This window comes from Giraffa tippelskirchi, chromosome 2, assembly GCF_054371585.1.
Source record: "Giraffa tippelskirchi isolate mGirTip1 chromosome 2, T2T-mGirTip1v1.2.pri, whole genome shotgun sequence".
Classification (NCBI taxonomy): Eukaryota; Metazoa; Chordata; class Mammalia; order Artiodactyla; family Giraffidae; genus Giraffa; species Giraffa tippelskirchi.
Genome location: NC_137276.1, coordinates 102538096 through 102555203, shown reverse-complemented (window position 1 = coordinate 102555203; position 17108 = coordinate 102538096).

The following is a 17108-nucleotide window of genomic DNA, read 5'->3' as shown; positions in this document are numbered from 1 at the left end:
CTTGTTTATTGAGAAGAAAAGACAGATGCAGCATATGCCTAGTAAATCTGATAACTCTCTAGAGAGCAGAGTTTATTGTCAGCAAATAAAACATCGTCCTACCTAAGCGATTTAAGAGGAACTCATGTTCATTTCATTATTCTCATCTATTTAGAGTTTATCTAGTATTTGACCTTGAAGGAATCAGAAGCCCTGAATTGTTATCATATTGAAGCAGTGATGTAATTGATAATAAGGCTATAAACAGATATAAGTAAAGAATATAATTTGTGGTGGGGGTGATCACCATTAATTAAGATCTTCTGGGCATTACATATGATATGAGAGGCTTTACAACAGAGTTTCTCAACCTCAACATAATTTATTAACATTTTGGTTCAAATAATTCTTTGCTATTGGGAACTGTCCTGTACACTGTACCATGTTAACAAGATCTCTGGCCTCAACCCAATAGATTCAGTAACACCATTCTTCTTTTCAGCTGAAACAACTAAAAATATCTCTAGACATTGCCAAATGTCCCCAGAGTGGTGAAATTGCAGCTAGTTGAAAACTGTTGCTTTAACAATACGCTAATAGCAAACATTTCCTGAAGGTGTACTACAGATTAACCATTGGTTTAAACTCTGTTTTTAAATGCCTTTTATGGTCAAATACGTCAAATATGTGGCTTCCCAGGTGTCACAGTGGTAAATCTCCTGTCCAGATTCGATGCATGATACAGGGCGCTAGGGGCTGGTGCACCGGGATGACCCGGAGGGATGGGATGGGGAGGGAGGGGGGGTGGTTCTGGAAGGGGAAAACATGTACACCCATGGTGGATTCATGTCAATGTATGGCAAAACAAATACAATACTGTAAAGTTAAAAAAAAAAAAGAATCCGCCTACCAATGCAAGAGATGCAATAGACCCAGGTTTGATCCCTGGGTTTGGAAGATCCCCTGGAGGAGGAAATGGCAACCCACTCCAATATTCTTGACTGAAAAATTCCATGGACAGAGGATCCTAGTGGGCTACAGTCCATAGGGTCACAAACATTCAGACACGACTTAGTGACTGAGCACACACAATACATACACACGGTCAAATATATTATCCATACAGAGCGGCACACAAAGCAAAAATGCATAGTTCAATAGCTTAGTGGGGAACATCCACCAACTGGGTTTGGCAAAAAGAACATTACCATATTTAGAAACTTTCATTGGACCTCCCCAATCTCTACCACTGCTTTCCCCTCTAGGTAACCATTATCCTAAATTTTTTTTGTTCTACTTTATAGATTTACTACCTAAACATGTATCTCTGAAATTATAGTTGACTTCTTAATGCAACATTTCTTGGCATTTTCTTATGGATATATACTATTTAAAAGAAAAGTAAACCAGAAAGAAAAAGATTTGGGTTCAGGAAACAGGGGAAAACAACACCAGAATCTCCAAGCAGTTGCTACCTAGGATAGAAAGCAATCCATACATACTGGAGCAAGTAAGACAACTTGAGAATGATTTTCTTCAAGAAAATGAAATCGTATTAATGCTGATGTATATGAGTATGTATTGAGAGATGAATTGGATAGCCTATGAAATTTTGGACTGAATTTAGGGAAAGGTACATAGAGAGAAAGCAAACAAGAGACAATCTCACTGATGAAAACAAAAAGCAGTGCAAAATAGATATTCTAGAGCACTACATGGCTCTGTTGTAAACTCTTTACATTGGCGTAGTGTAAACTCTGAGTATTGCTCTAACTTATAAATATAGTATGACAGGAGAATGGGAAGTGTAAGTGTTAGGGTTACAGGGATTGAGAGAGAGTTAAATCCTCTTGTTCAGAAGTCAATAGATAATGCCTAATGGGAAAATGTTATTTTAAAATATGGCAGTAAATATCAAAAGAATTCACTAATGAGATGAAGCTCCCTCTTAAAGGAGAAAAATCTGGGTAGAGGAGCAGTGCTACTGTTTTTCGTATAAAACTTTATACCACAGTTTGACTTGTTAAATCATCTGCATGTAAATCTTTGATGAAAATGAATGTTTTAAAAACTGACTTAAAATGAGTTATTTTTGATGGACCTCCATAAGTAGTGCTTGAAGCAAAATGAATAGGAAATAGGTTTCCATGTTCATAAACCCAGAGTGAATACAACTTTTCCTGAATGACCATTTGCAAATAAGTAATGAAATGATTTGCTATGCTCCAGGGATGAAATGAAATGGCAATCAATGCATGCCATCCCATTCAAGTAAAGATTTGAAAGAGATGGGTCTTCAAGATGCAGAGCATTGAAGTACAGGAAATTGAAGTGCTAAGAAACTTTTCCTTCTTAGTGAGATATTCACTCATATTCTGTATTTAAATAAAACCTTTGTTTTCTAGGTCAGACCAGTCAAGAACTGGGTAACTATTTCAATTATCTCAATCATGAGAATCCCTGACACTCCAAACCTAGAAACCCTTAATTTATTTAAGAAGGGGTCTGACATTCCCCAGTAGCCATTGAAAGTTTCCTAGGAAGAACACAAGATACAGACTAATGAGCCCAGACTTTTGGATCAGATCTACTTTGATTCAAATACCAGTCCTGCTCTTAATAGATATGTGTTATTGGTAAAATTACTTAATCTTTCTTCATCACAGTTTTGACATCTAAAATATAATGATAATAATGCCTATCTTGCTTGATGGTTTTTGAGATTATAGAGATTTATTTTTCTAAACTTCTCACGTACACCAGCACATGGTTCTCTAGTAAATTTAGCTAATGTATAATTATTGGACTGTTATATTAATGATTATAACAATAATAACCATTATTATTGTTGTTGCTGTTACCAATGGAGTTATATCCAATCCAATGCACAGTGGCTTTACACAACAGCTGTTGCTTCCTTTAGCTCCTTCTCCATGGACTCTGACCTTGCTGAGGCCACTGGTGTCATGTATGCCATTTCTGCCAGCTGGAATCAGGGGCTGTAGCCACAGTCATCAGCAGCTTTATAAAGCTTATTGTAAGTTCACAGGCTTCTTAGTTTTCTTAGTCCCTTCTCTTCATGAAATGTCCTTGAGGGTTGGGCCAGATGGAATTTAAATGACTCCATCCTTTTATACAATAAACATTTATTGAGCAGCTACTATGAATCCAACACAGTTCTCCATACAAAACATCCAAAAACAGGTAAGCTATGATCTCTGATGTTGAGGCTCAACTCTGGTGGAAATTATTCATGATCTACACCAGAATTTTCATTCTGTCCCCCCTCTGAAGGATAAGGATAAGAGGCTTCTGGAAGATACCTGATGGGAGAGACTAACTATGGGGAAAACTGGGTCTTGTTCTGATGGGCAGGCCCATGGTCAGTAAATCTTTAATCCAATTTTTTGTTGATGAGTGTAGCTCTGTTCCCTCCTTGATTAGAAAACTAATCAAACTGATAACATGGACCTCAGCCTTGTCTAACTTAATGAAACTATGAGCCATGCCTTGTAGAGCCACCCAAGATGGATGGGTCATGCTGGAGAGTTCTGACAAACCATGGTCCACTAGAGAAGGGAATGGCAAACCACTTCAGCATTCTTGCCTTCAGAATCCATGAACAGTATGAAAACGCAAAAAGATAGGGCACTGAAAGATGAACTCCCCAGTCAGTAGGTGCACCGGACATCAGTGGAGAAATAACTTCAGAAAGAATGAAGAGACGAAGTCAAAGTGAAAGCAACACCCAGTTGTAAATGTGACTGGTGATGTAAGTAAAGTTCAATGCTGTAAAGAACAATATTTCATAGGAACCTGAAACATTAGGTCCATGAATCAAGGTAAATAAGAAATGGTTAAACAGGAGATGGCAAAAGTGAACATCAGTATTTTAGGAATCAATGAACTAAAATGGTCTGGATCAGGCGAATTTATTTCAGATGACCATTATATCTACTACTGTGGGCAAGAATCCCTTAGAAGAAATGTTGTAGCCCTCATATTCAACAAGAGAGTCTGAAATACAGTACTTGGGTGCAATCTCAAAAATGACAGAATGATCTCTGTTCACTTCTAAGGCAAACCATTCAATATCACAGTAATCCAAGTCTATGCCCCAACCAGTAATGCTGAAGAAGCTGAAGTTAAATGGTTCTATGAAGAACTACAAAATCTTTTAGAACTAACACCCAAAGGATGTCCATTTCATCATAGGGGATTGGAATGCAAAAGTAGGAAGTCAAGAGATACCTGGAGTAACAGGCAAATTTGGCCTTGTAGTACAGAAAGAAGGAGGTCAAAGTCTAACAGAATTTGCCGAGAGAATGCACTGGTCATAGCAAACACCCTCTTCCCAAAACACAGGAGAAGACTCTACATATGGACATCACAAGATGGTCAATACCAAAATCAGGTTGATTATATCCTTTGCAGCCAAAGATGGAGAAGCTCTATACAGTCAGCAAAAACAATACCATGAGCTGTCTGTGGCTCAGATCATGAACTCCTTACTGACAAATTCATACTTAAATTGAAGAAAGTAGGGAAAACCAATAGACCATTCAGGTATGACCTAATCAAATCCCTTACAATTAACCAATGGAAGTAACAAATAGATTCAAGGGATTACATCTGATAGACAGAGTGCCTGAGGAACTATGGATGGGGGTTCATGACATTGTACTGGAGGCAATGATCAAGACCATACCCAAGAAAAAGAAGTGCAAAAAGGCAAAATGGTTATCTCAGGGGACCTTACAAACAGCTATGAAAAGAAGAGAAGTGAAAGGCAAAGGAGAAAAGGAAAGATAGAACCAATTGAATGCAGAGTTCCAGAGAAGAGCAAGGAGAGATAAGAAAGGCTTCCTCAGTGTTCATTGCAAAGAAATAGAGGAAAACAATAGAATGAGAAAGACTAGAGATCTCTTCAAGAAAATTAGAGATACCAAAGGAACTTTTCATGCAAAGATGGGCACAATAAAGGACAGAAATGGTATGGACCTAATAGAAGCAGAAGATATTAAGAAGAGGTGGCAAGAATACACAGAAGATCTGTACAAAAAAGATCTGCATGGCCCAGATAACTACCACAATGTGATCACTCACCTAGAGCCAGACACCCTGGAATGTGAAGTCAAGTGGGCCTTAGGAAGCATCATTATGAACAAAGCTAGTGGAGGTGATGGAATTCCAGTTGAGCTATTTCAAATACTAAAAGATGATGCTGTGAAAGTGCTGCATTCCATATGCCAGAAAATTTGGAAAACTCAGCAGTGGCCACAGGGCTGGAAAAGGTCAGTTTTCATTCCAATCCCAAAGAAAGGCAATGCCAAAGAATGTTCACACTACTGCACAGTTGCATTCATCTCACACACTAGCAAAGTAATGCTCAAAATTCTCCAACCAGGCTTCAATAGTACGTGAACCGTGAACTTCCAGATGTTCAAGCTGGATTTAGAAAAGGCAGAGGAACAAGAGATCAAATTGGTAACATCCGTTGTATCATAGAAAAAGCAAGAGAATTCCAGTAAAATATCTATTTCCCCTTTACTGATTATGCTAGAACCTTTGACTGTATAGATCACAACAAGCTGTGGAAAATTCTTCAAGCAATGGGAATACCAGACCACCCTACTTGCCTCCTGATAAATCTGAATGCACATCAAGAAGCAACAGTTAGAACTGGACATGGAACAACAGACTGGTTCCAAATTGGGAAAGGACTACATCAAGGCTGTATATTGTCACCCTGCTTATTTAATTTATATGCAGAGTACATCATGCAAAATGCCAGGCTGGATGAAGCACAAGCTGGAATCAAGATTGCTGGGAGAAATATCAATAACCTCAGATACGCAGATGACACCACCCTTGTAGCAGAAAGTGAAGAGGAACTGAGGAGCCTCTTGATGAACGTGAAAGAGGAGAGTGAAAAAGCTGGCTGAAATCAACATTCAAAAAACTAAGATGATGGTATCCAGTCCCCTCACTTCATGGTAAATAGATGGGGAAACAATGGAAACAGTGAGAGATTTTATTTTCTTGGTCTCCAAAATCACTGCAGATGGTGACTGCAGCCATGAAATTAAAAGACACTTACTCTTTGAAAGATAAGTTGTGACCAACCTTAGACAGCATATTAAGAAGCAGAGACATTACTTTGCCCACAAAGGTCTGTCTGGTCAGAGCTATGGTTTTCCTGTAGTCGTGTATGGATGTAAGAGCTGGACTATAAAGAAAGTTGAGCACTGAAAAATTGATGCTTTTGAACTGTGGTGTTGGAGAAGACTCTTGAGAGTCCCTTGGCCTGCAAGGAGATCCAACCAATCCATCCTAAAGGAAATCAGTCCTGAATATTCATTGGAAAGACTGATGCTGAAGCTGAAACTCCAATACTTTGGCCACCTCATGAGAAGAACAGATTCACTGGAAAAGACTCTGATGCTGGGAAAGCTTGAAGGCGGGAGGAGAAGGGGACAAGAGAGGATGAGATGGTTGGATGACATCACCAACTCTATGGACATGCGTTTGAGAAAGCTCCAGGAGTTGGTGATGGACAGGGAAGCCTCACGTGCTGCAGTCCATGGGGTTGCAAAGAGTCGGACACGACTGAGTGACTGAACTGAACTAAACTGAACACCAGCACTTAGAAGTGTCCCTTTCTGATGGTAACGATAACCCTATATGTGAGACAGAATAAGAGACACAGATGCATAGAACAGTCTTATGGACTCTGAGGGAGAAGGTGAGGGTAGGACATTTTGGGACAATAGCATTGAAACATGTATATTAAAATATGTGAAACAGAACACCATTCCATGTTTGATGCATGAGAGAAATGCTCAGGGCTGGGGCAATGGGATGACCCAGAGGGATGGGATGGGAAGGGAGCTGGGAGGGGGGTTCAGGATGGGGAACACATGTAAACGCATGGCTGATTCATGTCAATGGATGGCAAAAACTACTACAATATTGTAAAGAAATTAGCACCCAACTAAAATAAATAAATTTATTTAAAAAAAAAAAGTGTCCCTTTCTAACACTGCTCAGAGGTCTTCAACTTTCCCAGCGGGGCAGATTCTGTTTGCTAAGATGACTGCAAGAAGCTCTCCTATCCTACAAACTCTTCCTACAGCTTTACATTGATATTTCTGCCATCAGTTGTTTGGATCTGTGTTCTCTCTTCTTTCAAATCTGGGTGGGTCTATGACGTAGTGAAAGTGTTTCTATAGTATTTCCAAAGCCTTCTATATGTAAACATACACACACACACCTTACTACTTTAAAACAAAAATAATCTCTTTGCATATGCATCTTTAATGTGATCAGGGTTCAACAGAACAACAGTGTTGACTCCAAGAGGAATGTCATTAGATTATGAGGCAGCCTGGGCTGGAAGATCCACTGCCTAACTGACTCACTCACAAGGCTGTCAGTTGGATACTGGCTGCCAGTTCCTCTCCACATTGGTGTCTTAATGGGGAAAATCAGTTCCTCACAGCAAACCAGTCTCAGAGGTTTTACTTGGCAGTTCAAGACTCCTGAAGCAAGTCTTACAAGAGAACAAGGCAAAATACGCATGGTCTTCCTCCTCAGCTGGCGTTCCCAGCATTACTCCTGCTACATCCTACCTGCAGAGGCAGTACTAGTGATCTGCATGGGTTCAGGGAGAAGAATTACAGCCCATTTCTCAATGAAAAGAGTGTCATAGTTGTAATGTGAGGAAAGCATGTGGAATAGGAGAGTATTGTGCTGCTTTTGGAAGATTCAATCTGCCACACTCACAAGATTTCATACCTTCCTCTCTTTTTCACAGGGCTCCCCTTAGGCTTCAGGAGACCTTTTCACATATGCTCCTGGAGAGACCTTCCAGTGCCTGGGAAGTGACATTCCCCCATAGCCCTTAACCAATTACTGACAGATGCATGGGTGCGTATATTTCTCCTTGCCTTCCTCCCTATTGGGGAAACTTTGAACTCCACTGTCTCTAGAAATCTTCTGTGTATAAAGTTAAAGATCTCCTTGGGGGACTTTCTTCAACTCACACCTCTTTCTTGGACCCTTCCTACCTGATTCCAGTTCACCACTATTCTGATGACTCTTCCTCAAAATCCATCCACATAAATCCCCACCCTTGAATCTCCTTCTTAGAAGACCCTAGGAAAAGCCTACTTAAGACATGTACCACCCCATCTTAAGATTTTTGGAGGTTTTTCAAAAGAAGCCTTTGGGGAAATTTCATGCCATACTCCAGAAATAGTGGTCATTATTTTCTTCAAATGACAAGATAACAAAAATACTTATGGCAAAATGATTGGGGTATCATTATTATTATTATTATTATTATTGAGTTGTGAGTTAAGTTTTGTTTGGGGAAAAATGAGGACTGCAGCCTGGGAGGCAGCATCTCAGATAGCTCTGAGAGAGTGCTCCAAAGTGGCAGTGGGGGAAAGTCAACATATAAGGTTTTGGTGAAGGCGGAGTTCAATACCATGAAGCACTCATTTTACAAAAGGTTTTTGTTAGTCATGAGGATATGATGTCACCATGAAAGGATTTAGTGCTTCTCTAGATATGAGGAGATGCAAGGATTGAGATCATAAAATCTGTTCCTAAAAACATCCAACTATCTAAAAACCTGTCCCACCAGATTCCCTGGAGCACAGAGTGCCTCGCTCCACCCTGAACTCCCTCAGGGGTTGTTGAAGGTCAATAGCTATAGCAGCATGGGGTTCAATCTCCCTAGAGGCAGATGGCAAATGCCTTTGTTGTTCAGTCATTGGTAATGCTCTTTCTAAGTGCCAATTTGTAGTTGACATGGCCCCCTTGTGGTCATAAATCCAACCATACTTTGGGGGGCATTCATGACCATTTTGTCCTGTATTGCTGCAATTCTGAAGGATTTTGTTGATAGGCCACTCAATGTGCTATTACTGAACTAGGTCTTAATAATCAAAGATCTCTGGACACCTGTCTTCTAGTTATGGTCCAAGAAAGTATTCCCCTTTTGTTGCATCTTCCCATATCCAGAGTTACACTATTAGAACCATTGATCATATATTGAGCTTTACATCTACACATTTGATCAACTGCTTCAAGTCTAGTCATCATTATTTTCATTGGAGGCTCAGTCATACCCTTGGTAATACAAGAAATAATAATCCTATTTAATAATAAGAGGGAAGAACCTTTCTATCAGGTACTCTTAACTAGCTCATGCCCAGTGAAATTGAAAGGAAATTAACTCTTGGATTAACTCCTACTTCCAAAGGCCCTAAGCTGGACTGGTCTATAGAGAGGCCTACTGACCTCAAACTCACCTTAAAACAATGCTCACACAGAGGAAACTACACTATACTAGGATGAAAAGAAGATGACATCAGAAGTAGACAGCTTGCCCAAGATGCTGATCTGACTTTTATGATCATTCATAATGTTCTTGATTCCTTGGACCTATGCCTATCAATCAAACGTTTTCTATCATGGACACGATTCTATGCTAGTTTAAAACTCAATCCATTTTTTTGGTTGTGACCAATTACCTGTGTCTAGTATTTCTGGGTTACCTTGGTGGATTTCTGTTCTCTAGGGCTCTGATTGGATACCCCCTAGGGAATTTATTTTAGATGAGTGTTCTATCTTCTTATTCTATCTTCATGATATTACTAAATGGGATCCTCTCACCTGGCCAATTAATAATATCTGCTCTGATGCTGGGCATAGAGTTAAGTTTTCTCTTAGGGTTATTCAAACTCAATCAGAGTGAGGAGTTAAGTCTCAATAAAAAAAATTAACCTCTCATCTATTAAAAGGAAAACACCCACAATTATGGGCTGGATCTACATGGTTAACACCAGGCTATGGTCATTTAAGTTTAAAAGCTCCTCTATGTTGGGAAGGGTTAAATCATAATAAAAATGATCAACCTGGTAATTATGAGACAAGGCTGGGTGCTTTATGAAATATGCCTATTATTACCCTTAGAGAGAGTGATTGGTGTGGAACTCAGTGGATCTGTGGTACTAATTTATGGCCTTCACATCTACAGAGATGGATATGAAGGTGTAGCCTGGGATTCTCATGAATTTAAGGTCATATATGTTAACAAATTAGAAGTAACCCCAACAAATCTACCATTGATATGATCTCAATGGATCAAAGATCTGTATTCTACTGGCATGACCATTTAGCAGCTTTTTTTGGTGTGTGTGTGCCTTCATGGGTTAGAGGATGTAATTGGCCATATCGAAGCCTTAACTACTTTCATAAGTTTTAAATGATAGTAACTGGGCTATTACCTTATTGAATTCTGAGATTTCTATGATGAGAAAGGCAGTGCTACACAACTGCAAGGCCCTTGACACCTAACAGTATCTCAGGAAGATATCTGTGCTATAATTCAAAGTGAATGCTATATTTTCATATATGATAAATCCTTTAATGTAACACATTTGATGAACCACATGAAAAACCAGATTTCTGCTTTAAGTGACCCATTCCCTAGTCTTGATTATCTTTAAAAAAAAAACAAAAAACTGGTTTGGTGTGGGAGGCTTGTGGCTATTTACTTTTAATTCCATCAATGTTATTAACCATACCATTTGTATTTTGCTTGTTTCACGGTATATTATTTTATTTTTGTATCTGAATTTTTACCTCCTCTCCCATTTCCATTTCAAGAAAGTGGACAAGCTCTTTTTAATTCCTTGTAATTTGCAGAGAGTGATTACTGAGCAGAAAGCTGAAGTTTCTAGTGATGCATATGATGAAACATATTTCTGTCATGGTGAAAGCCCAAACTCCTTTAAGTTATGTTATATGTCTCAGTGGGGAATGAAAAAAGAAGACAAAGAATTGCCCTGAAGGCCCTGAAAAAAAGGGGTTGCTCAACAGAGAAGGGGATTGAGGTTGTCAAGACCTCAAAATGTGGGACTCTAGGACTATTTGAGGAAGGTCTTGAAAAAAGATGGTTCCATGGTAGACCTAGTGGTTCACTGAATAGGTCAAGAATCTGAAATCTAACCATATAAGAAATGATGTTTCCAACAAGTTGGATAAAAAGTCACAGACCTAAGGTTTAAAGAAAAAAAAGAAAAGGGATCAATTGTGCCCGGGAGAAGCAAGCACCTGACAGTGTAGGACTAGTAACCAGAGGGGTCTTTGCCAGATAACTTTTAGAAAGGTCTGATTCTCCTGTTTTTCCCTTGAAAATTGCCAAAAGTTAAATTTAATCTACAATTTAACATTTCCTCTTTGAAAAGAGAAGCTTCCTACACTGTTGGTAGGAATGTAAAGTGGTGCAGCCACTATGGAAAATAGTATGAAAGTTCCTTAAAAAAATAAAAATAGAGCTACCATATGATCTTGGAATCCCACTCCTGGTCATATATCTTAGAAACATGAACTTAAAAATATATATGTACCCCCAGTGTTTAGTGTTTGTAGCAGGACTATTCACAATAGCCAAGACAGAAGCAAGGTAAATACCCATCAACAGATGACTGAAGAAGATGTGGTACATATATATACAATGAAATATTCAGTTCAGTTCAGTCGCACAGTGGTGTCAAACTCTTTGTGACACCATGAACCGCAGCACTACAGGCCTCCCTGTCCATCACCAACTGCTGGAGTTCACCCAAACCCATGTCCATTGAGTCGGTGATGCCAAACAGCCATCTCATCCTTTGTCCTCCCTTTCTCCTCCCGCCCTCAATCTTTCCCAGCATCAGGGTCTTTTCAAATGAGTCATCTCTTCGCATCAGGTGGCCAAAGTATTGGAGTTTCAGTTTCAGCATCAGTCCTTCCAGTGAACACTCAGGACTGATCTCCTTTAGGAGGGACTGGATGGATCTCCTTGCAGTCCCAGGGACTCTCAAGAGTCTTCTCCAACACCACAGTTCAAAAGCATCAATTCTTCAGCGCTCAGCTTTCTTTATAGTCCAACTCTCACATCCATACATGACTACCGGAAAAACCATAGCCTTGACTAGATGGAACTTTGTTGGCAAAGTAATGTCTCTGCTTTTTAATATGCTGTCTAGATTGGTCATAACTTTCCTTCCGAGGAGTAAGCGTCTTTTAATTTCATGGCTGCAATTACCATCTGTAGTGATTTTGGAGCCCCCCACAAAATAAAGTCAGCCACTGTTTCCACTGTTTCCCCATCTATTTACCATAAAGTGATGGGACCAGATGCCATCATCTTAGTTTTCTGAATGTTGAGCTTTAAGCCAGCTTTTTCACTCTCCTCTTTCACTTTCATCAAGAGGCTCTTTAGTTCTTCTTCACTTTCTGTCATAAGGGTGGTGTCATATGCATATCTGAAGTTATTGATATTTCTCCCGGCAATCTTGATTCCAGCTGGTGCTTCCTCCAGCCCAGCATTTCTCATGATGTACTCTGCATATAAGTTAAATAAGCAGGGTGACAATATACAGCCTTGATGTACTCCTTTTCCCATTTGGAACCAGTCTGTTGTTCCATGTCCAGTTCTAACTGTTGCTTCTTGACAGGTTTCTCAAGAGGCAAGTCAGGTGGTCTGGTATTCCCATCTCTTTCAGAATTTTCCACAGTTTATTGTGAGTCACATAGTCAAAGGCTTTGGCATAGTCAGTAAAGCAGGAATAGATGTTTTTCCGGAACTCTCTTGCTTTTTCGATGATCCAGCAGATGTTGGTAATTTGATCTCTGATTCCTCTGCCTTTTCTGAAACCAGCTTGAACATCTGGAAGTTCACAGTTCACGTATTGCTGAAGCCTGGCTTGGAGAATTTTAAGCATTATTATACTAGGGTGTGAGATGAGTGCAATTGTGTGGTAGTTTGAACGTTCTTTGGCATTGACTTTCTTTGGGATTGGAACAAAAACTGACCTTTTCCAGTCCTGTGGCCACTGCTGAGTTTTCCAAATTTGCTGGCATATTGAGTTATGCACTTTCACAGTATCGTCTTTCATGATTTGAAATAGCTCAACTGGAATTCCATCACCTCCACTGGCTTTGTTCATAGTGATGCTTCCTAAGGCCCACTTGACTTCACATTCCAGGATGTCTGTCTCTAGGTGAGTGACCACACCATCGTGATTATCTGGGTAGTGAAGATCTTTTTTGTATAGTTCTTCTGCGTATTCTTGTCACCTCTTCATAATATCTTCTGCTTCTGTTAGCTCCATACAATTTCTGTCCTTTATTGAGGCCATCTTTGCTTGAAATGTTCCCTTGGTTTCTCTAATTTTCTTGAAGAGATCTCTAGTCTTTCCCATTCTGTTGTTTTCCTCTATTTCTGCACTGATCGCTAAGGAAGGCTTTCTTATCTCTCCTTGTTATTCTTTGGAACTCTGAATTCAAATGTGTATATCTTTCCTTTTCTCCTTTGCTTTTTACTTCTCTTCTTTTCGCAGCTATTTGTAAGGTCTGCTCAGAGAGCTATTTTGCTTTTTTGCATTTCTTTTTCTTGGGGATGGTCTTGATTCCTGTCTCCTGTACAATGTCACGAACCTCCATCCATAGTTCATCAGGCACTCTGTCTATCAGATCTAGTCCCTTATATCTATTTCTCAGTTCCACTGTATAGTCATAAGGGATGAGATTTAGGTCATACCTGAATGGTCTCGTTGTTTTCTCCACTTTCTTCAATTTCAGTCTGAATTTGGCAGTAAGGAGCTCATGATCTGAGCCACAGTCAACTCCCAGTCTTGTTTTTGCTGACTGTATAGATCTTCTCCATCTTTGGCTGCAAAAAATATAATCAATGTGATTTTGGTGTTGACCATCTGGTGATGTCCATGTGTAGAGTCTTCTTTGGTGTTGTTGGAAGAGGATGTTTGCTATGACCAGTGAATCCTATTGGCAGAACACTATTAGCCTTTGCCCTGCTTCATTCCATACTCCAAGGCCAAATTTGCCTGTTACTCCAGGTGTTTCTCGAATCCTACTATATATATCCCTACATTATATAACAATATATTGGAATATTACTCAGGCATAAATAAAAGAATGTGAAATGATGTCATTTGCAGCAACATGGGTGGACCTAGAGATTACCATACTAAAAGAAATAAACCAGACAAATGCCATATGATATCACTTATATGTGGAATTTAAAATATGACACAAATGAACATATCTACAAAAGATAAGCAGACTCACAGACATAGAGATTCGTGTTTGTCAAGGGGGTGGGGAGTAGGGGAAGGAATGATTGGGAGTTTGGGATTAGTAGATGCAAACTATTGTATATAGAATGGGTCCTATTGTATAGCACAGGGAACTACATTCAATATCCTGTGATAAGACATAATGGAAAAAATATGAAAAATACATATATAAAACTGAATCACTTTGCTGTGCAGCAGAAATTAGCACATTGTAAATCAACTCAACTTCAATAAAATACATTTTTAAAAACTACCTCTGTGAACTCTTCAATAAAGAGCAGCATCTCCATGACACTTGGAGAGGTATATGTTGAGGACAGTGTAATTGGGGGTGGGCAGGAAGGGATGCTACCTGTTTCACATCCAGCCTTTGGATGAACTCACAATGAGGGAACCATGTCCCTCCAAGGGGGCTGTCCTAGGGAGTTCCACAAGTGACCAATAGCAAAGCAAGAGAGGACCCACATCAATTAATCAAGATATCATGTCAGAGAGTGGTTAATATGTGGAGGAACCTAGACTTGAACTCAGTACAGATTCAACAGTGAACACAATCACAAGTCACTCCCTGATTTGCTGGTAAATGGGACAATGAGGCCATGGCACCATCTGTATTGTAGATAAGATCTTAGCTCATTACAATAAAAAATTAAGTCCCCTAGGGACACAAGCACTTCCTAGACAACATGAAAAAAAGTATGGAGTTTCCTTAAAAAACTAAAAATAGAGATACCAAATGATGCTGTAATACCACTCCTGGGCATACATGCAGAGAAAACTCTAATTAAAGAAGATACATGGACTCTAATGTTCATAGGAGCACTATTCACAATAGCCAAGACATGAAAGCAACATAAATATCCCCTAACAGATGAATGGATAAAGAAGATATGGTAAGTATATACAATTGAATATTACTCAGTCTTAAAAAAGAATGAAATAATGCCACTTGCAGCAAAATGGATGGATCTAAAGAGATTATACCCTGATGCTGGGAAAGATTGAAGGCAGGAGGAGAAGGGGATGACAGAGGATGAGATGGTTGGATGGCATCACTGACTCAATGAACATGAGTTTCACTAAACTCCAGGATGGATAGGGTGGTGATGGACAGGGAGGCCTGGCGTGCTGCAGTCCATGGGGTTATAAAGAGTTGGACACGACTGAGCGACTGAACTGAACTGAAAAGAGATGATAATACTAAGTGAAGTGAGCCATACAAAGAAAGACAAGTGTATATATATATATCACTTACATGTAGAATTTTTTTTAAATGAGACAAATGAACTTATATACAAAACTGGAATAGACCTACATATATAGAAAACAAACTTGTGGTTACCATAGGGGAAAGGGAGGGAGAGATAAATTAGGAGTTTGGGATTAACATATGCACATCACTATATATAAGATAGATAACCAACAATGACCTAGTGTACAACACAGGGAACTATACTCAGTGTTCTGTAATAATACAGAAGGGAAAAGAATATGAAAATATATATATATATATCACTTTTCTGTACACCTAAAGGTAACACAGCATTGTAAATCAACTATACTTCAATTGAAAAATATATTGTAATTGAAATGTGGAAAAAATTAATACAATCACTTTCTAATCAAACCTCTAAAATGCATTTCTTGTTAGAACCGTGGATCTAGATTCACTCAACTATCTTGACCACCTTCAGGCCACTCAATTATCAGAAGTACATTAACACCTTAACAGAAGAGGCAATAGAGAGGCCAACATAGTGAAAATGCGAGCCAAAATGGTGTGCCTGGAAAGATTAAAAGCAACCAATCTCATATTGTTGTTTAACCCTCAGAATTTTAAGAAAGGAGAAAAGCTATTTAGAATAAAATGCCTAGCCATTCTGTTTCCCATGAAGGTTTTAACCTCCCACTTGAAATTCAATCTATAAATGCTATATTGTTCTGTCTTGGGTCCCTATGAATAAAGACAACGTCCAGTCCCTATTGGACCCTCATGCTGGGAAAAGATCAGGGAAAAGAAAAGACCCTGATGCTGGGAAAGATTAAAGGCAGGAGAAAAAAGGAATGACAGAGGACAAGATGGTTGGATGGCCAATTCAATGGACATGAGTTTGAGAAAGCTCTGGGATATGGTAAAGGACAGGGAAGCCTGGCATGCTGGAGTCCATGGGGTCGCAGAGTCAGACATGACTGAGCGACTGAATAACAAGAACCAATCCCTATTACAGGCTCCAAGCACTCAGCAGGTGTTGAGAATCCTGATGGTACTTGAGGAAGATATATTGACCAACAATCTTTAGCTGATTCATATGATGGATTTCCTTGGCTTGGATACATTCTGAAAGTGCTACATTATAAAAAATATTTTTCATCTAGCTCTGAGAAATAATCCAAATTAAATTTCTAGTTAACTGACTAATGAGAACAGCCTCCCTTGAAAATGAAATTTGAAACCTATGTGTGGGAGGGAGACAAACACAGTTTCACTGCTGGAGTTTGGATTTCTACTCTCTTGTAAAACTCAGCTGGTATTTTCACTGCCCACTTCTAACCATCCTTTGTTGCTTGCTAGGAAGAGCTTTGAAGACTTTGGGATGGGTCTGACACCTGATTATTTCATTTATGATACCAACTTGGAACAGGGATGCCTCTTCCTCTAGAATTCACTGAGAAAAATGTTTGTGCCTCCGTTTACATATATCCAGTGCTTGGTGTGTTATAGACACACAATAGGAAGCTGGATTAAAAGAAGGAAAGAAGGGAGGGGTTAAGGGAGGAAAGTAGGAAGAGAAGTGGGGGGAGGAGAGAGAAATCGTACTCTACTTTTCCAGTCCATTCACTTCCTACGCTTTGAAAGGACTTTCTCTCCTCAAACTCCCAAGAAACCTCCCACATTCTTATTTTTAGCCAATTCTCACTTGCTTCTTCCTGGAGAAGTTTGGAAGAATAGAAGTTAGGCAAACCCTACCACTG